Raw genomic sequence first — 25,354 nt, 5'->3', positions numbered from 1 at the left:
ACTTCTATTAAAAAAATCTTAATCCTTCCAGCACGTATCAGCTGCTGTATACTACAGAGGAAGTTGTGTAGTTCTTTTCAGTCTGACCACAGTGCTCTCTGCTGACACCTCTGTCCATGTCAGGAACTGTCCGGAGCAAGATAAGCTTTCTATGGGGATTTTCTCCTGCTCTGGACAGTTCCTGACACGGACAGAGGTGTCAGCTGAGAGCACTGCGGTCAGACTGAAAAGAACTACACAACTTCATCTGGAGCATACAGCAGCAGATAAGTACTGGAAGGATTAAGATTTTTATATAGAAGTAATTTACAAATCTGCTTAACTTTCCGGCTCCAGTTGATTAAATAAAATAGTTTTCCACTGGATTACCCCCTTAAGATCTCAGTGAAGACATTTTTTTTCTTTCGGAGTTCCCTTTTAAAGTGAAAGAGGTACAACACTGAGGTCAGTATGAAAGTGTAATCTATACATAACACCCACCATCTGTTCAATGCTATAATACTGATTCTATACCAGTGTTTTCCAAACAGTGTGTCTCCCGCTGTTGCAAAACTACAACTCCCAGCATGCCCGGACAGCCGTTGGCTGTCCGGGCATGCTGGGAGTTGTAGTTTTGCAACAGCGGGAGACACACTGTTTGGAAAATGCTGTCCTCCTGTATGTTCATAAAGCTGGACGGCCCTATATCATAAGTCCATCCAGGTCACATGACATGGAGAAGAAAAAAAAACACGCACGCTTCTCGTTCTCGTGATTGGTCGGGGTCAGACTGGTCAAAACTTTTGATCGGTCGGGGTCTCGGCACTAGTCAGAGCCAGGAGACGTGTATATAAGGTAAAGTCGGGGTGCCCCCAGGTATGAGGGTCTCCCCCTAACACAACCACAATGGTCACCATAAAGCATGCCATACTTACCTTAGAATAATCCAAATTACTGAGCCCTCCACAACACTCCAAGTGCCCAGAAGTCACTACGTGAGCCAGTCTAACTAATACATTATGGGGTCAAAAACTAAAGGTCTCACAGACAGGATAATGAGGCGGCAGTGCTGTCAACAGTCACGTGTGCTGCGGTGACATACAAGAGTGGAGCTCCACTCCAGACAGGAAACATGTGACCTCCACTCAACATTATTATTTTTTTTTAAATCAACTTTATTGTAACAACCAAACGATAGACAAAATAACAGACTGCAGCAGCCTCAGTCCTCTCCCTGCTCTCAGATCTCCTCGACCGGCACACTGTCGCCTCCGCTATATTCGCTGGTACAGCAGAGCACACTGTATCTCCAGAAGGATATATATATATATATATATATATATATATATATATATATATATATATGTATACATACTCTAGAGAGAGTTCAGAGAAGATACTAAACTAGTACATGGATTGCAGGATAAAACTTACCAGGAAAGGTTAAAGGACCTTAACATGTATAGAAGAAAGAGGAGACAGAGGGGATATGATAGAGACTTTTATATATAAAGGGAATCAACACGGTAAAGGAGGAGAGGAGATATAAAAGGAGAAAAACTACCACAAGAGGACATAGTGTTATATAGAGGGGAAAGGTTTCTGCAGTAATATCAGGAAGTATTACTTTACTGAGAGAGTAGTGGATGCAGGGAATAGCCTTCCTGCAGAAGTGGTCGCTGCAAATACAGTGAAGGAGTTTAAACATGTATGGGATAAGCATAAGGCTATCCTTCATATAAGATAGAGATAGGTATAAGGTTATCCTTCATATAAGATAGGGATAGGTATAAGGCTATCCTTCATATAAGATAGGGATAGGTATAAGGCTATCCTTCATATAAGATAGGGATAGGTATAAGGCTATCCTTCATATAAGATAGAGATAGGTATAAGGTTATCCTTCATATAAGATAGAGATAGGTATAAGGCTATCCTTCATATAAGATAGAGATAGGTATAAGGCTATCCTTCATATAAGATTGGGATAGGTATAAGACTATCCTTCATATAAGATAGAGATAGGTATAAGGCTATCCTTCATATAAGATAGAGATAGGTATAAGGCTATCCTTCATATAAGATAGAGATAGGTATAAGGCTATCCTTCATATAAGATAGAGATAGGTATAAGGCTATCCTTCATATAAGATAGAGATAGGTATAAGGCTATCCTTCATATAAGATAGGGATAGGTATAAGGCTATCCTTCATATAAGATAGGGATAGGTATAAGGCTATCCTTCATATAAGATAGAGATAGGTATAAGGTTATCCTTCATATAAGATAGAGATAGGTATAAGGCTATCCTTCATATAAGATAGAGATAGGTATAAGGCTATCCTTCATATAAGATTGGGATAGGTATAAGACTATCCTTCATATAAAATAGAGATAGGTATAAGGCTATCCTTCATATAAGATAGAGATAGGTATAAGGCTATCCTTCATATAAGATAGGGATAGGTATAAGGCTATCCTTCATATAAGATAGGGATAGGTATAAGACTATCCTTCATATAAGATAGAGATAGGTATAAGGCTATCCTTCATATAAGATAGAGATAGGTATAAGGCTATCCTTCATATAAGATAGAGATAGGTATAAGGCTATCCTTCATATAAGATAGGGCCCGGGACTATTGATAGGATTCAGATTATTGGGCACACTAGATGGGCCAAATGGTTCTTATCACATTCTACGTTTCTATGTTTAGGTTGCAGTGTGCCGAACCTGACTGCATGCACCGGGCTGTGACTTTTACATGTAGCAGAGACGATTGTGTATGCCCCAGTGCGCTCATCCCAACTGCATACACTGCGGCTGCGGCTTTTTACATGTAGAAGGTATGACCCTGCCCAGTGTAGCAGACGTGACCCTACTCCATGTAGCAGGGACAGCAGTGTATGCCACAGTGCGCCGAACCTAGCTGCATCAGAAGCGATCCCGAGCCACATAGCAAGGGCGACCCTGCGCCATTTAGCAGGGACGACTCTACGCCACATAGCAAGGGCAAACCAGTGCCATGAAGTAGAGGTGAACCTGCGCCACATAGTGAAGATGACCCTGCACTACACAGAAGAGATAACCACACTTAGCAGAGGCAACCCTGCGTCATGTAGCAGAGTGGATTATGCATCGTGTAGCAGAAGCGATCCTGCACCACATAGCAAACACGACCCTGCGCCATGTAGAAGGGGGGACCCTACTCTATGTAGCAGAGATGACCATGCATGTAGCAGTTTACTGAACCCAACTGTATACACTGGGGCTGGGGCTTTTTACATGTAAAAGACATGACCCTGTGCCATGAAGCAGAGGCGACCCTGTGCCACATGACAAAGATGACCCAGGGTAGACCCTTCGCTATGTAGCAAACGCAACCCACTACCATGTAGCAGAGGTGACTATGCGACATGTAGCAGAAGCGATTCTGCACCACATAGCAGTGTCAACGCTGCGCCATGTAGCAGAGGGGACTTTGATACCTTCCAGCACTTTCTTGGTGCTCTTCCCTGCTGCGCCAGCAGTTGTAGATAGTGTACGCCGTTGCGAACTGCAAGAGGGACCTGGACTTGCCGATTTAGACAGTGACAAGTCCAGGTCCATCCTGCAGTATGTAACTGCATGGATTAGTCTTTATTTGGTGGATACGTCAATAAAATGGTCAATGAGGGGTGTGGGGGTGAGTCCATTTCAATTTACTAATGTTTTGGTTTTTCTTGGTCAGGTCATAGTGTGGTGGCCCAGTACAGGAGTTGCACCCCTGTACCCTAGCTGTCCTGTCCGGCAGACTCCATCCTGTGAATCCTGCCCCCCCCCCCCCCCCCCCCGCACCTGTGCCTTGTGTATTTACTTCTATGCCTGTTATATAGTGTATTGTACATAAAATGTGTTATGCCTTTAAGTAATGTTGTCATGTGATTGTGACCAGGGAAGGTACCAGTGACCATGTGACCTACAGGGTGACCTATGGGACCCCTCCTAGTCTCCCTCATATAAGCCCTGGGTGGGACTAGTTCCCTCCTGGAGCTCTGCTCTAGTTCATGCTAAGCTGAGTGCAGTGAGGTCAAGTCCTCGGTGTGTGTCTGGGGTCCAGAGGAGGCCAAAGTCTACTACGCAGCCACGGATCCACAAGTCCATTGACCCACAGGTCAAGTCAAAGCCTGGAAAGCTACAGAAAGGGGTGAAGTCAGTCATAGTCAAGTCAGTCCAAGTCAATTATACCAAGTCAGCGTGGCCTGCATCCAAATTGTCCTAGTCCACTATAATTCCCAGCAATCCCTGTGGTCTGTGAAGTCACTGGTCACCTTCGTGGACCTAGCCAAGCTGTATAGACTGTTACATCTGTCTGACTCTGTAAAGCTGCCATTGTTGGGTAACTTGACATCGGAATCATTATTTGCTCCCGTGCCTAGCCCAGGATCCAGCGGCTTACCTTTGGGTGGTGAAGCAGTTAAACCATGCCCTGGCGTCACGAATACAAGGGGTTAATGCCCTCTGCCCCTAGGATAATTCCATCTGCCCTCATCACACCCTCACCACAACAGTGTAATGGATATGCTAAAACGCCTATTTAGAACATGCTAGCTAAAGTGGCCACTTACTAGCTTGCTCCCCCTCCCATCGTGTTTGAAAGAATGTGTATAAGATGGCGCCTCCAGGGAGAGCTACACCCAAGATGATAAGACCCACGTGCTGGACGAGGAACACCTGCAAATGGAAGAAACTAATCACAAGGACAGTTATTCATGACGTATAGCTTTGCACACGGCACATTGTTACAGACTATAAAAACCCCTGTAACTGTTTTAAATACAGGAAGTTTCATTTGCTGAACTTTGTGTCAGAGTGATTTTCTCCTCTCGTGCATGCACTGATCCTGATACCTAATTAGGAAGGGGGCAGATACTTATCTGATAACGGGTCCGGTTCTTATCCTTTTCAACAGCAGTGTTTTCCAAAACGCTGTCTCCAAAACTGTTGGAAAACTACAACTCCCAGCATGCCCGGACAGCCAACGGCTGTCCGGACATGCTGGGAGTTGTAGTTTTGCAACAGCTGGAGACACAATGTGTTACAGGCTGTCTGATAGATGGCATCCAATACTAAGATAGGGCTTAATGTTTGGCCAAAAATTATTACCGCAGTACCCACCCACCCACGCCGTGTACCATAAAGCCCAGAGCTTAAAGGGGTAGTCCAGTGGTGAAAAACTTATCCCCTATCCTAAGGATAGGGGATAAGTTTGAGATCGCGGGGGGTCCGATGCTGGGGCCCCCTGCGATCTCTCTGTACGGGGCCCCGGCTCTCCGCCGAGATAGCGGGTGTCGACCCCCGCACGAGGCGGCGGCCGACACGCCCCCTCAATACATCTCTATGGCAGAGCCGGAGATTGCCGAAGGCAGCGCTTCGGCTCTGCCATAGAGTTGTATTGAGGGGGCGTGTCGGACGCCGCCTCGTGCGGAGGTCGACACGCCCCCTTCCCGCGGGCTGTCGGGGCTCCGTACAGGAGATCGCAGGGGGCCCCAGCGGTCGGACCCCCCACGATCTGCAGCTTATCCCCTATCCTTAGGATAGGGGATAAGTTGCTCACCACTGAATCACCACTGGACTACTCCTTTAAAAAATAATAAATAGTGTTCCAGGTCTGGGGTGACAACAGGCTAATATTACTAGTCTGGGAAGAGCGAAAATAAATGGTATTACTAGGCCGCTGCTGTTTGGTTTGTTCATAACTGATTATGGAATATAAGGGGGAACCCCGCACATTCAAAAAGGAAATAAAAATGCCAGGAGCCTCCTATTTTCCACGCCATAACCAGGGTTAGTTTGGTTGCCATGGCAACAGCATCCATTTAGTAATGAGGGAAGGAGCTCGTGAGGAAACATCATTTTAGATTTCCATCATGGCAGCTATGAAGTAGGGAAATACAATAACATCCAATAAACCAGATAATTGTGTGAAATTACTGAGAGGGCCGCTCGCCCACTTGTTTATAATAACCCATTATGGGATTAGACATCTCGCTGTCTACTTCTGAGATTTCATATCATTTCTGTGTTTGGTAGAAAGTAATGATAAATTATACGCTCGCAAAATAATGAAACAACAGAGACTATCACTGGGGGGGGGGGAGGGGGGGGGGGCCCACAAACGAAATGGCTTCTCAGACGGTATCTATTATTATTTCAGAACTAAGTGTTCTGAAATAATGACATCTTAGGGTCCTAAACTACTTAAAGGGGTACTCGGGTAGAAAACAAATCCTTTTTCTAATGAACTGGTGGCAGAAAGTTAAACAGATTTGTAAAGTATTCTTCTATTTAAAAATCTTAATCCTTCCAGTACTTATCAGCTGCTGTATGATACAGAGGAAGTTGTGTAGTTCTTTTCTGTCTGACCACAGTGCTCTCTGCTGCCACCTCTGTCCGTGTCAGGAACTATTCAGAGCAGGAGAGGTTTGCTATGGGGATTCGCTCCTACTCTGGACAGTTCCTGAAACGGACAGAGGTGTCAGCAGAGAGCAACTGTGGTCAGACAGAAAAGAACTATGCAACTTCCAGCTGATAAGTACTGGAAGGGTTCAGATTTTTATATAGAAGTAATTTACAAATCTGTTTAACTTTCTGCCACCAGTTCATTAGAATTATAATTTTTTTCTGCTGGAGCCCCTAAAAACGGTTCTGATTGCAGGAGATTTGACTGATGAGGCTACACCCCACCCGCACCCACTGCAATCTCCAGGACGAGGCCCAGTCACTCGTCACGCCTCCTCCTATAGACTTGCATTGAGGGGGCAGGGCGTGACATCACACGGGGGCGGAGTCATGATGTCACAATACTCCATCCCCGTGGTCGGTAGGCATAACAATGAGAGCGTTCAGCGCTTCCAGCAGTGCTTACAGGTGGGGGATGCACGCTAGATTGCGAGGGTCCCCAGCAACTGGACCCCCGCGATCAGACATCTTATCCCCTATCCTTTGGATAGGGGATAAGATGTCTTGGGGCCGGAGTACCCCCTTTAACTTTCTAGTATTCTCTAGAATTCAATAGGATCTTCTATTGTTTACTTTAGATGGGGTTATCATTAATGAGCTCCCTATTTATGTCTAGCTTTTCAAGACCTTATAGTCTCAAGGGTATAGAATGGATAGTACTTATTACCGCAGGAAAGGCTTGCAGTATGGCAGGGTAACAATGCCCGACACCTTCCCTGACCAGCTCTTTGCTGCCTGCATTTCACAGGAAAAAGTTGGCTCCCTCCTCTGTGTAGTGGTGGCGTCAGGTTACTGCAGCCTCAGCTCCTATTGAAGTCCTATAACCTGGTGCCACCACTATACAGAGATATGAAGCCAACTGATGATATGTGCCAAATATTTCAGCTATTGATGGCCTATCCCAGCGGTGGACCTCCCCTTGAAGTGGAGACCATTCTGCAGTATATTTTATTAGCATTGTAATCCATTAACTGGGTCACCAGGCATTATAGGAATCCCGAGATAGTACAAATAGTACGAATGTTATGACTGCACCCAGAGCTCGGCCCACTCCATTTCCTGTAACCATTGTTATTCACCCCAACGTGTCTTCTGGGTCACCATCTCTTCTCACTTTCCTTCGTGTCACGTTGACTTTTCGGTTGGGCCCCGTTGGTCCCTGCCCGTTGCGGAGGATGGATGTTTACCCAGCTGCCCCCTTTCTCAGTGTCTGTGATGCCACATGTACCTCCTGCTGACGTGTTGTTTTGATGAGTTTCACTCCCGTGTGTTTGGACAAGGTTATGTTTTGCAGACTTTTCACATTTCGCAGACTCTGAGGCCTTTCGTTTACTTTGCTAGAAAGGAGCTGAAAAATATGTGGTGGCCCAGTACTGGAGTTGCACCCCTGTACCCTTGCTGCCCTGTCAAGCAGACTCCATGTCAGTGACCTCTGCCCTCCCCCTCCGCCTGCACTTGTGTCTTATGTGTGATTACATACCGTACCTAGTGTAGAGGTCCCCAAAGTCAGAGTAACTACGTTCAGGTAGGGTTCCTCAGGGACTGCCCCTAGTCGCCTCTTCTCAAGTCTATCTCTAATAATAATATATGTACCGTATTTTTCGCCGTATAAGACGCACTTTTTCTTTGGGGGGAAAAAGTCGGTGCGTCTTATACGGCGAATACACCCCTATCGCGGCGGTCCCTGCGGCCATCAACAGCCGGGACCCGCGGCTAATACAGGACATCACCGATCGCGGTGATGCCCTGTATTAACCCTTCAGACGGGGCGATCAAAGCTGACCGCCGCATCTGAAGGGAAAGTGACACTAACCCGGCTGCTCAGTCGGGCTGTTCGGGACCACCGCAATTTCACCGCGGAGGTCCCGAACAGCCCGACTGAATAGCCGGGTTAGTGCTTACAGGACACCGGGAGGTACCTTACCTGCCTCCTCGGTGTCTTCTCTGTTCAGGGATCCCCTGTATGGCCGGCGCTCTCCTTCCTCGTCATCACGTCGTCGCGTACGTGCGTCGGCGTGCGTAACGACGTGATGACGGCGACGGAGAGCGAGGATACCCGGCCGGCAGCAGAGACGTTCCGCAGCGACGGGGACACGGCGACAGCGATGGAGCGACATCCAGGGCAGCGGTGACGGGTCCGGAGCGGCGGGGACACGTGAGTATTACCTCCTATGCAGTGGTCTTCAATCTGCGGACCTCCAGATGTTGCAAAACTACAACTCCCAGCATGCCCGGACAGCCGTCGGCTGTCCGGGCATGCTGGGAGTTGTAGTTTTGCAACATCTGGAGGTTCGCAGGTTGAAGACCACTATTGGGTTCAAAATCTTTATAGATTTTGCACCTATAAATTGGGTGCGTCTTATACGCCGGTGCGTCCTATAGGGCGAAAAATACGGTGTATATTTAATAATTATGTATGTTTTATAGTAATGTATAGTACTTACCTTGTTCAGCGTCGCAGGACCTTTGGTCATGTGACCATGCTAATAACCTCTATGGTATGTTGGAGGACCTTTGGAGGTCCTTGGGTCATGTGTTACCCACAAATCTCTGTAATGGTGATTGACATCCGTTTGGACCAATTAGCATAAGTCCAGCCCCTGCCCATATAAGGCAGCTGCGTCCAATTACCGCTCTCTTGGGTTGCTGCTCTCGTGGATGCCGGACTAACAGGACGGAGCTGCGCAACTTTCAAAGACACGCTAGGCCTCAAAACCTACGGCCTCAGCAGAACCAAAACCGTGAATTCAAATCTAAATCCCCGCTAATGCTAGCGTGACTAATGGACCGCAACTAAATCCCCTAAATCCAGACGTTGGCTGTCCGGGCATGCTGGGAGTTGTAGTTTTGCAACAGCTGGAGGCACCCTTCTTGGGAAAAACGGCACTAATCGTAGACTATTGTTCACACAAATAGCTCATCAGTCAATCACATGGCAGCAGCTCAATGCATTTAGGCATGTAGATGTGGTCAAGACAACTTGCTGAAGTTCAAATCGGGCATCAGAATGGGGAAGAAAGTGGATTTAAGTGACTTTGAACACGGCATGGTTCTTGGCCTGAATATTTCACAAACTGCTGATCTACTGGGATTTTCACACACAACAATCTCTAGGGTTTACAGAGAATGGTCCGAAAAAGAGAAAATATCCAGTGAGCGGCGACTGTGTGGAGGTAAATGGCTTAATTATGTCAAAGGAGAATGGGCAGACTGGTTTGAGATGACAAAAAAGGAAACAGTAACTTAAATAACCACTGGTTACAACTTAGGTCTGCAGAATACCATCTCTGACTGCACAATACATCCGACCTTGAAGCAGATGGGCTACAGCAGCAGAAGACCACACTGGGGGGCCCCTCCTGTCAGCTAAGAACGGGAAACGGAGGCTACAATTCACACAGGAACATGTCATTTTGCGACAGCTGGAGGTCCACAGTTCAGTTATGTTACAAATTGCGAATTACGACTTTTTTGTCTCTTTTTGAACATAGGTGGAGTTGCCCTTTAAAAGGGGTATTCCGGCCCTAATACATCTTATCCCCGAGCCAAAGGATAGGGGATAAGATGTATGATCGCGGGGGTCCTGCTGCTGAGGACCCCCGCAATCTGTCATTGCGCACCCACCTTTGTGAGCTCTCCGCAGCGCTGGAGGCTCCGAGTGCGTAGCGTGACGACCACAGGGCTGGAGTATCGTGACGTCATGACTGCGCCCCATGTGACATCAAGCCCCGCCCCCTCAATGCAAGCCTATGGGCGGGGCGTGACGTCACGATACTCCGGCCCCGTGGTCGTCACCCTACAGACTCGGAGCCTACAGCGCTGCGGAGAGCTCACAAAGGTGGGTGCGCAATGCGAGATTGCGGGGGTCCTCAGTGATGGGCCCCCCGCGATCATACATCTTATCCCCTATCATCTGGATAGGGGATAAAATAAATGTATAAAGGCCGGAGTACCCCTTTAAATCTCACATACGGCGCAGAGCAGCTGCTCCAGCCATTACCTTGATACGGCTCTGCACATAAATAATAAATGCAGGACACACTGTTTATGAACAGCTGATCTCAGCGCTGATCTACAGGGTCCGGTTACTCCAGGTGAACCCACCTGACCTCAGATACCTGCATATTCTCTTCTTCTTACCCGAGCGCGGCGGACGACGCCAGCCGCCGAGGACACGGAGAGCGGAGAAGCATAACACAGATACCTCTCCATATGCTAAGTGAAATAAGAGCAGCCATCCTCTCAGAGTCTACCAGAGACGGCCGAAATGGATGGAATTTCATATGCAATGCATTCGGAAAGTCTTCAGATCCCTTTAGGTTTTTCTAAAATAACAAAAAAGTCAAGCAACCCCCCCCCCCCAATCATTCTGCACCCAATACCCCATAATGTCACCCAATAATGTCAAAGTGATAATATAACAAAATTTTAGCAAATTTATTTTAAAAAAAGGTAAAAAAAAAAAACTATAATTTGGTATGGACATAAGTATTCAGACCCTTTGCTGTGACATGTGACATTTAGCTCTGGCTCCTCCCATTTCTCTTGATCATCTCTGAGATGTTTCTCCACCTTGTGGTAAAGTCATCTTATTGGACAAGATTTGGGAAGACCCCGCCCTGTCTAAATAAGGTCTCACAGCTGACAATGTACATCAGAGCAAAATCCAAGCCATGAGAAGGAAAGAACTGCCTGTACAGCTCAAAGACAGGATTGTGTGGAGGCACAGATCTGGAGAAGGGGGATAAAAGCCATTTTTGCTGCACTGAAAGTTTCCAAGAGCTCAGTGGTCTCCATGGAGTCTGCAAAAAATAAAGATAAAATATAAAATATATACCGGTATATTTGACTTCTTGGTCTAATAAAACTAAAATGAAAATTTTTTGGCCTTTAATCTAAGCTTGTCTGGAGGAGACCAGGCACTGGCATCATGCTGTGGGGGCAAAGAGACTGGGTCAGGGTTGAGATCAAGACTAAGGGCTAGAGCAGCCAGAAATATGTCGATCTTTTTGTAGACTTTTTTCACAAATAAGCATGTCGTTTTTCTTCAAAGTGCTGGATTGTTTTTTGTATTTTTTTTTATTTTTTCAGTGGGTTCAGAGAAAGCTAAATGGAGTAAAGTGATAAAGAGATATTCCTAAGGAAAACCTGATCCAGAGCTCTCTGGACCTCAGACTGGGGTGAACAGGGGCGCAGCTAAAGCGTATGCAAGGGTAGAAGTCGTACAGGGGGCCCTAGGACTAAGGGGGCCCCAAAGCACATCTGCCTCATAAGAGACCAGTATTATAATTGGCACATGGGGCCCTGTTGCAGATTTTGCATTGGGGCCCAGAAGGTACATGTTACGCCTCTCAACAAGACAATTGGGGACATTTATCATTGTTTCTTTGGTAAGCGAGTTCTGTAGTTTTTTTTCTTGCTTTTGGTTTTGCTTATGTGTGACATATTTATTATACTATCACAGGGGGTTGATAAATTTGGCTTACATAAGCAAAAACCCCAAAAGTTACTTTGGGATACCATTTTCTTAGCACACATAAGCAAAAAAAAATTTACGTATGTTTATTCAATTTTTTTACCACTTTTTTTCCCCCTAAATGCAATAACCCATTTTTTTTTCTTGTTTTAACCCCTTAAGGACCGGGGTTTTTTCCGTTTTTGCATTTTTGTTTTTTGCTCATTGCCTTTAAAAAATCATAACTCTTTCAATTTTGCACCTAAAAATCCATATGATGGGTTATTTTTTGCGCCACCAATTCTACTTTGTAATGACGTCAGTCATTTTGCCCAAAAATCTACGGTGAAACGGAAACAAAAATCATTGTGCGACAAAATTGGAAAAAAAAACGCTGTTTTGTAAATTTTGGGGACTTCCGTTTCTACGTAGTACATTTTTTGGTAAAAATGACACCTTATCTTTATTCTGTAGGTCCATACGATTAAAATGATCCCCTACTTATATAGGTTTGATTTTGTCGGACTTCTGGAAAAAATCATAACTACATGCAGGAAAATTAATACGTTTAAAATTGTCATCTTCTGACCCCTATAACTTTTTTATTTTTCCGTGTATGGGGTGGTATGAGGGCTCATTTTTTGCGCCGTGATCTGAAGTTTTTAATGGTACTATTTTTGCATTGATAGGACTTATTGATCGCTTTTTATTTATTTTTAAATGATATAAAAAGTGACCAAAAATGCACTATTTTGGACTTTGGAATTTTTTTGCGCGCACGCCATTGACCGAGCGGTTTAATTAATTATATATTTTTATAATTCGGACATTTCCGCATGCGGTGATACCATATATGTTTATTTTTATTTTTATTTACACTGTGTTTTTTTTTTATTGGAAAAGGGGGGTGATTCAAACTTTTAATAGAGGAGGAGTTAAATGATCTTTATTCACTTTTTTTCCACTTTTTTTTGCAGTGTTATAGCTCCCATAGGGACCTATAACACTGCACACACTGATCTCTTATACTGATCATTGTTATCCCATAGGGACCTATAACACTGCACACACTGATCTTCTATGCTGATCACTGGTTTCTCATAAGAAACCAGTGATCAACGATTCTGCCGCATGACTGCTCATGCCTGGATCTCAGGCACTGAGCAGTCATTCGGCGATCGGACAACGAGGAGGCAGGTAGGGACCCTCCCGCTGTCCTGTCAGCTATTCGGGATGCCGCGATTAGCCGCGGCTATCCCGAACAGCCCGACTGAGCTAGCCGGCTACTTTCGGTTTCGCTTTTAGCCGCTCAGCTCTGAGCGCACGGCTAAAGAGTTAATAGCGCGCGGCGCCGCGATCGGCAATGCGCGCTATTAGAGGCGGGTCCCGGCTTCACTATGACGCCGGGCCCGCCGTGATATGACGTGGGGTTACACAGTACCGGTATGTCCTTGGTCCTTAAGGGGTTAATTTCAGATCTGTCTATTCTGTGGGCTACTTCAGATTTGGTGGACTATGATGACCAACGTTTTTTTTGTTTAATATTAACAACATTTTCTAACGAGGGCTTTGGTGGGAGTGTTTTTTTAAATAAAAGTTTTTTAAATGTGTTTTATTTTATTTATTTACTTTACAGGCTTAGTAGTGAAAGCTGCCTTATAGATGGAGTACATTACTAAGCCGAGGCTTAGCGTTAGCCCAAAAAACAGCTAGCACTAACCCCCGATTATTACCCCGATACCCACCGCCACAGGGGTGCCAGGAAGAGCAGGTACCAACAGGCCCAGAGCATCAAATATGCCACTCCTGGGCCTAGGTGGTAACAGGCTGGCATTATTTAGGCTGGGGAGGGCCAGAAACAATGGTCCTCGCCCACCCTGGTAACATTAGGCTGTTGCTGTTTGGTTGGTATCTGGCTGAGAATAAAAGTTTTTCTTTTATTATTTAATTATTTATGGGGGAAAAAATGCATAGGGTTCCTCATATTTTTTATTCTCAGCCAAATACCAACCAAGCAGCAACAGCCTGACGTTACCAGGGTGGGCGGGGACCATTGTTACTGGCCCTCCCCAGCCTAAATAATGCCAGCCTGTTACCGCCTAGGCCCAGGAGTGCTATATTTGACGCTCTGGACCTGTTGGTAGCGGCTCTTCCAAGCACCCCTGTGGCGGTGGGTACCGGGGTAATAATCGGGTGTTAGCGCTAGCTGTTTTTGGTGCTAACGCTAAGCCCTGGTTTAGTAATGAATTCTGTCTATAAGACGGCTTCCACTACTAAGACTGAAAAGTAAATAAAAAATAAATAAAAAAACAACATGTTTAAAGAACTTTTATTTAAAAAAAACACTCCCTCATAAGCCCTCATTAACCATTTTATTAACATTAAACAAACAAAAAAACAAGAAAAAAAAAACAACACTGGTTGTTGTCGTAGTTCACGGGATACACGGATCTGAAATGAAAAGGCAAAAAAAACAAGGAAAATAGGTTGGTACATTTATTGTAACTCACCCGCACATTTCCCGCACTGCATGACTACAACTCCCAGCATGCCCTTACAGTAAGGACATGCTGGGAGTTGTAGTCATGCTGCACAGGTGGGTGACAAGCTTGTCATCCGCCCACTCATCTAACACACTCCTACCGTGCCGCACAACTACAGCTTGTCACCCTCCTGTACATCTCCTACCCGCTCATCCCACCGTGCCTGTGAAAATGAAAGTAAAAAACAATTGCACAAAAAGTTTCACCTGCGACTTTTTGCACAGCTTCGCTCCCCGCCCACCCGCCCACATCTACCACCCACCCGCTACCTATTGCAGGACTACAACTTCCAGCATGCCCTTACAGTGAGGACATGCTGGGAATTGTAGTCCCAACACCTTGCAGGCAGGTGGTAAATGTGAGTGGGTGCCGGGGAACGGAGCTGTGCAAAAAGTCGCACAAAAAGTCTCACATGCAACTTTTTTGTGCGACTTTTGAAACCAAAAAAGATGCTTAAATCCCTTGATAAATCTCCCTCAATGCCCCTAAGCACACAGCCGTGACAACACAGGAGCGGCTTAGACACAACTCTGTGAATGTTCTTGAGTGGCCTAGACAGAGCCCGAACCCAACGGAACATCTCCGGAGAGACCTTAAAATGGTTTCAAGGACCGTCCGTCTCCATCCAACATGACAGAGCTGAGATGATCTGCAATGAAGAATGGCAGAAAATCCCCAAATCCAGGTGTGTAAACCTTGTGGCCTCATCCCCAAGAAGACTGGAGGCCGGAATCACTGCCAAAGGGGCCTCACCTAAGTCCTGAGTAAAGGGTATGAATACTTATGTCACATGTTATAGTAAAGGGTATGAATACTTATGTCACATGTTATAGTAAAGGGTATGAATACTTGTCACATGTTATAGTAAAGGGTATGAATACTTATGTCACATGTTATAGTAAAGGGTATGAATACTTATGTCACATGTTATAGTAAAGGGTATGAATACTTATGTCACATGTTATAGTAAAGGGTATGAATACTTATGTCACATGCTATAGTAAAGGGTATGAATACTTATGTCACATGTTATAGTAAAGGGTATGAATACTTATGTCACATGTTATAGTAAAGGGTATGAATACTTATGTCACATGTTATAGTAAAGGGTATGAATACTTATGTCACATGTTATAGTAAAGGGTATGAATACTTATGTCACATGTTATAGTAAAGGGTATGAATACTTATGTCACATGTTATAGTAAAGGGTATGAATACTTATGTCACATGCTATAGTAAAGGGTATGAATACTTATGTCACATGCTATAGTAAAGGGTATGAATACTTATGTCACATGTTATAGTAAAGGGTATGAATACTTATGTCACATGTTATAGTAAAGGGTATGAATACTTATGCCACATGTTATAGTAAAGGGTATGAATACTTATGTCACATGTTATAGTAAAGGGTATGAATACTTATGTCACATGTTATAGTAAAGGGTATGAATACTTATGTCACGTTATAGTAAAGGGTATGAATACTTATGTCACATGTTATAGTAAAGGGTATGAATACTTATGTCACATGTTATAGTAAAGGGTATGAATACTTATGTCACATTATAGTAAAGGGTATGAATACTTATGTCACATGTTATTGTAAAGGGTATGAATACTTATGTCACATGTTATAGTAAAGGGTATGAATACTTATGTCACATGTTATAGTAAAGGGTATGAATACTTATGTCACATGTTATAGTAAAAGGTATGAATACTTATATCACATGTTATAGTAAAGGGTATGAATACTTATGTCACATGTTATAGTAAGGGGTATGAATACTTATGTCACATGTTATAGTAAAGGGTATGAATACTTATGTCACATGTTATAGTAAAAGGTATGAATACTTATATCACATGTTATAGTAAAGGGTATGAATACTTATGTCACATGTTATAGTAAAGGGTATGAATACTTATGTCACATGTTATAGTAAAGGGTATGAATAGTTATGTCACATGTTATAGTAAAGGGTATGAATACTTATGTCACATGTTATAGTAAAGGGTATGAATAGTTATGTCACATGTTATAGTAAAGGGTATGAATACTTATGTCACATGTTATAGTAAAGGGTATGAATACTTATGTCACTGCAGGATTATAGTTATTCCTGTTTAATAAATGAACAAAGATTTCTAACATTCTGTATCACATTCTCCTTGTGGGTCTAAAGACTTTCACTTTCTGAATGCATTGTATTACTACTACTCCCAGCTGGCCCCATACTACTACTCCCAGCTGGCCCCATACTACTACTCCCAGCTGGCCCCATACTACTACTCCCAGCTGGCCCCATACTACTACTCCCAGCTGGCCCCATACTACTACTCCCAGCTGGCCCCATACTACTACTCCCAGCTGGCCCCATACTACTACTCCCAGCTGGCCCCATACTACTACTCCCAGCTGGCCCCATACTACTACTCCAAGCTTGCCCCATACTACTACTCCCAGCTGGCCCCATACTACTACTCCCAGCTGGCCCCATACTACTACTCCCAGCTGGCCCCATACTACTACTCCCAGCTGGCCCCATACTACTACTCCCAGCTGGCCCCATACTACTACTCCAAGCTTGCCCCATACTACTACTCCCAGCTGGCCCCATACTACTACTCCCAGCTGGCCCCATACTACTACTCCCAGCTGGCCCCATACTACTACTCCCAGCTGGCCCCATACTACTACTCCCAGCTGGCCCCATACTACTACTCCAAGCTTGCCCCATACTACTACTCCCATCCTTCCTGCAGGCACCACATGTTTATCCAGATTTCCCTATATACATGCATGCTCGCCTTGGTTAAGTGTGCATGTACATAACATGATAAAATATAGTACGGAATATAAGAGGCTGGATGGACCCACCACAGGCAGAGCCCAAGACGGTCCCATGACTGCCGGATTTTCAGGACCTACCGGTAGTTTTATTCACACCAGCAGAACCTCAGTCACATGACCTCATATGCTAAAAGCTGGTCTATCAAACATGGCTGCCTGTAGGCGTTACATAACAGCGCATGTTTAGGCTGGTGTATTCTGTTACATAAGATGGCGCTGTACTGTAGATGAGGAGCTCAGTTTGGAAAGCGATTAAGAAGCCATTGCTGATATATTGCGGTAATGACCGCTCCGGCTTTCACATCTCTACATGTAATTAAAGAAATAAAAGCCATAATGAGTCGTGTAAATCACCGTCCAGAATGGCCGCAATTACCCGCGCTAGGTGGAGAGAGTAATACATGCGTATACAGTGGGGGAGGGGAGACTTATGGGTGATATTCTGAGCAGAGATATAAAAGAATTCATGAATGAATAAAATTGTATAATATGTAATTACCTAATAAACAAGCGGCATCACTTATGTCAGAGGAGGGAACCTGATGGGCGTCATTGGCCGTAATTACTTTCATTTTCCAAACACAACACACCACAGGTTTATCAATGTGCGGCTGTAGAGGGGACCTGGCACAGGAGCTGCCGTATCTGACCGATGCCTTGTGCATTGTGGCTGGGAATTGCTCTCTAAGATGCGGGATGTAAGATGAACACTACTACTAACTGTACCAGCAGGGGTGCCCTCATTAACAATGACACCAACAGCACCAGCCAGTGTGCCCCCATTAACAATGACACCAACAGCACCAGCCAGTGTGCCCCCATTAGCAATGACACCAACAGCACCAGCAAGTGTGCCCTCATTAACAATGACACCAACAGCACCAGCAAGTGTGCCCCCATTAACAATGACATCAACAGCACCAGCCAGTGTGCCCCCATTAACAATGACACCAACAGCACCAGCAAGTGTGCCCCCATTAACAATGACATCAACAGCACCAGCAAGTGTGCCCTCATTAACAATGCTACCAACAGCACCAGCCAGTGTGCCCTCATTAATAATGACATCAACAGCACCAGCCAGTGTGCCCCCATTAACAATGCTACCAACAGCACCAGCAAGTGTGCCCCCATTAACAATGCTACCAACAGCACCAGCCAGTGTGCCCCCATTAACAATGTTACCAACAGCACCAGCCAGTGTGCCCTCATTAACAATGCTACCAACAGCACCAGCCAGTGTGCCCCCATTAACAATGCTACCAACAGCACCAGCCAGTGTGCCCCCATTAACAATGCTACCAACAGCACCAGCAAGTGTGCCCTCATTAACAATGACACCAACAGCACCAGCAAGTGTGCCCCCATTAACAATGCTACCAACAGCACCAGCCAGTGTGCCCCCATTAACAATGACATCAACAGCACCAGCAAGTGTGCCCCCATTAACAGTGACACCAACAGCACCAGCAAGTGTGCCCCCATTAACAGTGACACCAACAGCACCAGCTAGGGTGCCCCCATTATCAATGCCACCAACAGAACCATCAAGGGTGCCCCATTAACAGTGACACCAACAGCACCAGCTAGGGTGCCCCCATTAACAATGCCACCAACAGAACCAGCAAGGGTGCCCCCATTAACAATGCCACCAACAGAACCAGCAAGGGTGCCCCCATTAACAATGCCACCAACAGAACCAGCAAGGGTGCCCCCATTAATAATGCTACCCACAGAACCAGCAAGTGTGTCCCCATTAGAGATGTCGTGAATTGTTCGCCGGCGAACAGTTCCCTGTGAACTTAGCATGTTCGCGTTCGCATCGCCGGGCGAACATATGTGAAGTTCGATTCGCCCCCTATACTTTAACATTGCGGTAAACTTTGACCCTGTGAGTAAGAGTCAGCAGACACATTACAGCCAATCAGCAGCAGTCCCTCCCTTCCAGACCCTCCTACCTCCTGCACGGACGCCATTTTACCCTCATTCGGCATGCTGCAGGCTTAGAAAGTGGAGGGACAGAGAAGCTGCTCCTGCTGTATAGGGAAAGCGATAGCTAGGTTGCTGCTAGGTGGTGTATTCAGGGTCCACTTTACTCCTAAAGCACTAGTCTAACATCTGCTTTAAGGACAGCACCCAAAAAAGCCCTTTTTAGGGCTAAAATATCAGTCCGTGTGTCTTGCAACAGCTGGAGGCACCCTGGTTGGGAGGGAACCGCTGGTTAAAAGGCGTACTCCAGTGTAAAACTTAAGTTCCTTCAAGCAACTAACTACAGTATTAAAAGGGCTATAAGTTCAGTCCGTGTGTCTTGCAACTGCTGGAGGCACCCTGGTTGGGGACCTCTGCTTAAAAGGGGAACTCCGGTGGCAACCTTTTTTGCTCATTGTCATACTAGTGCAAATCACATTTGGTGTGACAGTTGTTCAAATAAAAAAAAAATAAAAAAATTTGGGCTGTGAAACAAAAACCAGTGCTGCCTAAAGGGGGGCTCTAACTATGTGCTGCCTAATATGGGGGAATCTATGTGCTGCCTAAAGGGGGATCTAACTATGTGATGCCTAAATGGGGGATCTAACTATGTGCTGCCTAAAGGGGGCTCTATGTGCTGCCTAAAGGGAGGCTCTACCTATGTGCTGCCTAAAGGGAGGCTCTACCTATGTGCTGCCTAAAGGGGGGCTCTAACTATGTGCTGCCTAATATGGGGGAATCTGTGTGCTGCCTAAAGGGGGTATCTAACTATGTGATATCTAAAGGGGGGCTCTATGTGCTGCCTAAAGGGGGCTAAAGCACGTTATTCCAAAGAATTTAGGAATAATAGGTGATTTATGCCCTTTATGGATTAAAACCAGACTCTGCATCAACTATGTAATTTTCCATTGGAGTTTTGCCATGGATCCCCCTCCAGCACGCCACAGTCCAGGTGTTAGTCCCATTGAAACAACTTTTAAATCACTATTGTGGTCAGAAAGAGTCCCTGTGGGTTTTAAAATTTGCCTGCCCATTGAAGTCAATGGCGGTTCGCCCAGTTCGCGAACATTTGCGGAAGTTCGCGTTTGCCATTCGTGAACCGAAAATGTTATGTTTGCGACATCACTAGTCCCCATTACCAATGCTACCAACAGAACCAGCAAGGGAGCCCCCCAATAACAATGACACCAACAGCACCCGCAAGGGTGCCCCCATTAACAATGCTACCAACAGAACCAGCAAGGGAGCCCCCAATAACAATGACACCAACAGCACCAGCTAGGGTGCCCCCAATAACAATGACACCAACAGCACCCGCAAGGGTGCCCCCATTAACAATGCTACCAACAGAACCAGCAAGGGAGCCCCCAATAACAATGACACCAACAGCACCAGCTAGGGTGCCCCCAATAACAATGACACCAACAGCACCAGCTAGGGTGCCCCCAATACCAATGCCACTAACAGCATCAGCAAGGGAGCCCCCAATAACAATGCCACCAACAGCACCAGCAAGGGAGCCCCCAATACCAATGCCACTAACAGTATCAGCAAGGGTGCCCCCATATTAACAATGCTACCAACAGCACCAGAAAGGGTGCCCCCAATACCAATGACACCAACAGCACCAGCTAGGGTGCCACCATTAACAATGCCACCAGCAGAACCAGCAAGGGTGCCCCCAATACCAATGCCACTAACAGCATCAGCAAGGGTGCCCCCATTAACAATGCCACCAACAGAACCAGCAAGGATGCCCCCATTAACAATGCCACCAACAGCACCAGCAAGGGTGCCCCCAATACCAATGCCACTAACAGCATCAGCAAGGGTGCCCCCATTAACAATGCCACCAACAGAACCAGCAAGGATGCCCCCATTAACAATGCCACCAACAGCACCAGCAAGGGTGCCCCCAATACCAATGCCACTAACAGCATGAGCAAGGATGCCCCCATTAACAATGCTACCAACAGCACCAGAAAGGGTTCCCCCAATACCAATACCACTAACAGCATCAGCAAGGGCGCTCCCAATAACAATGCCAGCTAGAGCTCCACTATTAACAGTGCCAATATATACTATAATCATCCCAATTACAGTGGCCAAATAAACGCCCACTTTAACAGTGCCAGCTAGAGCTCAGCCATTAACATACCTAGCCAGAGCATCCCCTTTAACAGTGCCCTTTATACTTAAGCCAATTATAGTTGCAAAAGAACACGCACATTTACTTTGGCAACAAAGACCTCTCTATTACTGTGCCAATCAGAGTAGCCCCATTAACATTGCCAGCTAAAGCTCCACAATTAACAGCACTAGGCAGCGTTACCAGATAAATAGTGCCCAGCAAGAGAGCTTAAAAGAGATCCCCCAATACAGTGTCAATGTGAGCACCCCTAAAAATAGTGCCAACTAAAGCACCTTTATTACCTGTTCTACATACATGTCCCCCACTGACAATGCCAACTAGAGCTCTCTTATTACCAGTGCCAATCAAACCACTCCAATAACACTTCCAGTCAGAGCAATCTGTTAATTGTGCCCATCCTTAGTCATCCCAACTAAAGTACCAAAAAGAGGACCCACATTAAAAGCACCAACAAATGAACCCTATGAACAGTGCGCAAAAGAGTTGGCCCAGTAATAGTGCCAAATACAGCACGCCAGTTAGAGTGCCAGTCAGGACATCTGAATTACCAGTACCAACAAAAACAGCTCTATTAACCCTGTCAGCCACTGTGCCACCATTAATTCTGCCATCTATAGCTTCCTTACTAACAATGTCTTCCCATTACCAATAGTGTTGCTCGCGAATATTCGCAATTCGAATATTATTCGCGAATATCGCATATTCGCGAATTCGCGAATTTCGCGAATATAGCGCTATATATTCGTAATTACGAATATTCGTTTTTTTTTTTTTTCTTCACAGTACACATCACAGTGATCACCCCTCTCTGCTTCCAGCTTGTGTGGTGTAAAGAAGGCTGTAATACTACTGTGTGAGACTGGCGTACGAAAATTCGCATATGCGAAAAGTAGAATATGCTAATTTTCGCATATGCGAATCTTCGCGCGCACTAATTTTGTATTTGCTAATATTCACATATGCTAATTTTCGCATACGTGAATATTCGCATATGCGAAAATAAAGCGAGAATATAACGAATATGCGAATATTCGCGAATATATGACGAATATTCGTCCATATATTCGCGAATTCGAATATGGCCTATGCCGCTCAACACTAATTACCAATCCTACAAGAAGACTCTTAACAGTGCCATCTATGCCCATCCCAATTACAATGCCAAAACGCATTATATTGTGTTGTATGTTGAGGGGCGGCTATACCTAATACACACCCCCTGACTGTATAATCCAGCCCATCACCTGATAGTCACTCCCATTATTATAATTAAGTTCGCGCCCATCTGACTGATCCCCTAAATTGTCAGAAAAATTGACAACCCTCGTATCTCAAGAAACTGTAAAAAGGTGTTTGATCAGGGCACCTTAAGCTATTTAATGATAATGCAATAGGAGTTTTTGGGGGGGGGGGGGGGGGGGTTAACCACATGTTCTCTTTAACATTTCCAGCTAGAGTGCCACACATGTTTCACCAACCTACAGGTGGCAACCTCAAAGGCAATGACCATGAGGCCGCCACCTGTAGGCATCCTCAGGGGCCAAATGTCCTCTTTAACATTTCCAGCTAGAAAACAATGATGGTAATAAAATCTGACACTCCGACACGTTTTTACGCTGTCGACAGCTCTTAATCATGGCACGATTGAGAAGCTGTTGACAGCTTGAAATGTGTCAGAGTTTCAGTTCACTATTTTATTATTCATTTTTTTAAATGTTTTTGGACTTTTAATCTACCGTATATACTCGAGTATAAGCCGAGTTTTTCAGCATGATTTTTCGTGCTGAAAACGCCCCCCTCGGCTTATACTCGAGTGAACTCTCCGCCTGTCAATCCCTTCTCAGTGGTCTTCAACCTGCGGACCTCCAGATGTTGCAAAACTACAACTCCCAGCATGCATGCTGGGAGTTGTAGTTTTGAAACATCTGGAGGTCCGCAGGTTGAAGACCACTGTGGCCTTTGTCATCATTCAGACCCCCCCCCCCCCCCTTTAGTTTTCTACTCACCTCCCCTCGGTGGGAAGGAAGGGTGAGCTGGTCCGGGCCATCTATGCTGCAGGGACCGTCCAGTGGGGAGGGTTAGTCGTTCCGGGCTGTCCATTTTCCCTGGGAGGCCCTCTTCTCCGCTCCTGGCCGGCCCCGGACTAGTGACGTTGCCTTGACGATGACGCACAGGGACGTCTGTGCGCCGCAGACGTACCTGCGCATGAATGTCCCTGTGCGTCATCGTCAAGGCAACGTCACTAGTCCGGGGTCGGCCCGGAGCGGGGGGGTCTGGATGATGACGAAGGCCGCAGTGGTCTTCAACCTGCGGACCTCAAGAGGTTTCAAAACTACAACTCCCAGCATGCCCGGACAGCCGATGGCTGTCCGGGCATGCTGGGAGTTGTAGTTTTGCAACATCTGGAGGTCCGCAGGTTGAAGACCATTGAAAGGGATTGACAGGCAGTAATGATGAAGGGGGGGGGGGGGGATGATGACAGGGGGGGATGATGTATTTCCCACCCTAGGCTTATAGTCGAGTCAATAACTTTTCCTGGGTTTTTGGGGTGTAATTAGGGGCCTCGGCTTATATTCGGGTCGGCTTATACTCGAGTATATACGGTATGTATTTTGAAAGCCGGTGATCTGCTGACTTCTCTGGAATTCTTTTTCTTCATTTTCACGATGACGTCCTTCCGGCTGGCGGCTATTTTTTTGAAGCCTCATATAAAAGAAGCCACACGGTCAGATCTCTTCAGTCCAGAGATGGCAGCGGGGTGTACGGAGATGGCGGAGCCCACTGCAACATGTGAGGAGAGCAGCAAGATGGCACCGGAGCAGTGAAAATTTGCCACGGCAGCAGCGCAACTTTTCCAAGAACTTGCTGACCGCTTGCAGCAGTTGTCCCATGGGGCCAAGGAGGCCTGAAACCTGTCCCCGCTTCCTTGCATCGCCGGTGTGACTGTCCCCTCATCACAGATCATAAGTTTGCACCCGGCCCCTGGCCGAGAGACTCCTTGCCTGAGGAGATTCTATTAAGTTTGTGCCTGGCATATCCGTGTTCTCATTCAGGACTCCATAGTGTAGGGGGACTGTAGAGCCTTACATGACCGTTAATGTAAATGTTATAATAGTAAAATATTTTTGTGCATAACATTTTGCACTCCAACAGCAGGTAAATGTAACCTGAATATCTCAAGTGTTGTGCTGCTAGCATGCAACCTTTGTATTCCAAGCAAATAAAATGTCTGGTTACATAAAATGTCAAAAAATGTAAATGGTTTTACTGTACAGGCGTATAAAATTCCTGTACACAACTACAAAATCCCTGTACAGAAGTACATAATTCCTGTACGGAAGTAAAGAAAAAAAAATAATATATATTTCTTATAGGTGTTATAGTGTTTTACTAAAGGTGCTCTCCCAGCTCCTCTGGGAGTAACAATAAACGCCACCTTTCACTAGCGCCTTATCAAGCAAAAAATCACTCAGATACCAAGACTGACTCAGATACCAAGACTGAAGTTCAGTGTACACATAATTCAGTACATAAACTTCAGTAGTGTACATTCCAAGTCCAGTACACATAACTTCTAACATATACTTATAAGAAAAGATAGGTGGATGAATGTATCTCACGGAGAACAAAAAAAAAAAAAAAAAATGATGAGTCTTAGGGACTGTAACCTGTTTATTATCAGTCCATACCACTGTTATGCACAAATGTCATGCACTAATATGTTCTTTTGTCTTTACGTGTTCAGGATGCTTTTGTGTACAGAAGGTATTCCTGTAGCTAACTAAAAAAAACACACGTATACAAAAAGGTAACAGTATGTTTATATGTTATCTAGATCCAGAGTTCTAGGGGTAAGTGTGTAGTACCGATAGACCCTAGTAGCTAAGGCATTGG

At 45.4% G+C, this 25,354-nt stretch overlaps 1 protein-coding gene across 2 annotated transcripts in view; it reads right to left on the bottom strand.

The window, feature by feature from the left end:
• Positions 1 to 25,354, bottom strand: part of PEMT (phosphatidylethanolamine N-methyltransferase) — a 178,088-nt gene that overhangs the window by 123,947 nt on the left and 28,787 nt on the right. The window contains exon 1 of one of the 2 annotated variants that reach the window (XM_056534110.1): positions 915 to 1,112. The exons of the other annotated variant lie outside the window; for it this stretch is intronic. The gene's annotated coding sequence lies outside the window, so the exon portion shown is untranslated. Of the gene's footprint in view, positions 1 to 914; positions 1,113 to 25,354 lie in introns of those variants that run through there. 2 annotated transcript variants of the gene reach the window in all.

The sequence above is a fragment of the Hyla sarda genome, chromosome 8 (assembly GCF_029499605.1).
Source record: "Hyla sarda isolate aHylSar1 chromosome 8, aHylSar1.hap1, whole genome shotgun sequence".
Taxonomy (NCBI): Eukaryota; Metazoa; Chordata; class Amphibia; order Anura; family Hylidae; genus Hyla; species Hyla sarda.
Note: the sequence above shows the minus strand (reverse complement) of the source record. Positions and strands in the feature narration are given on the sequence as shown.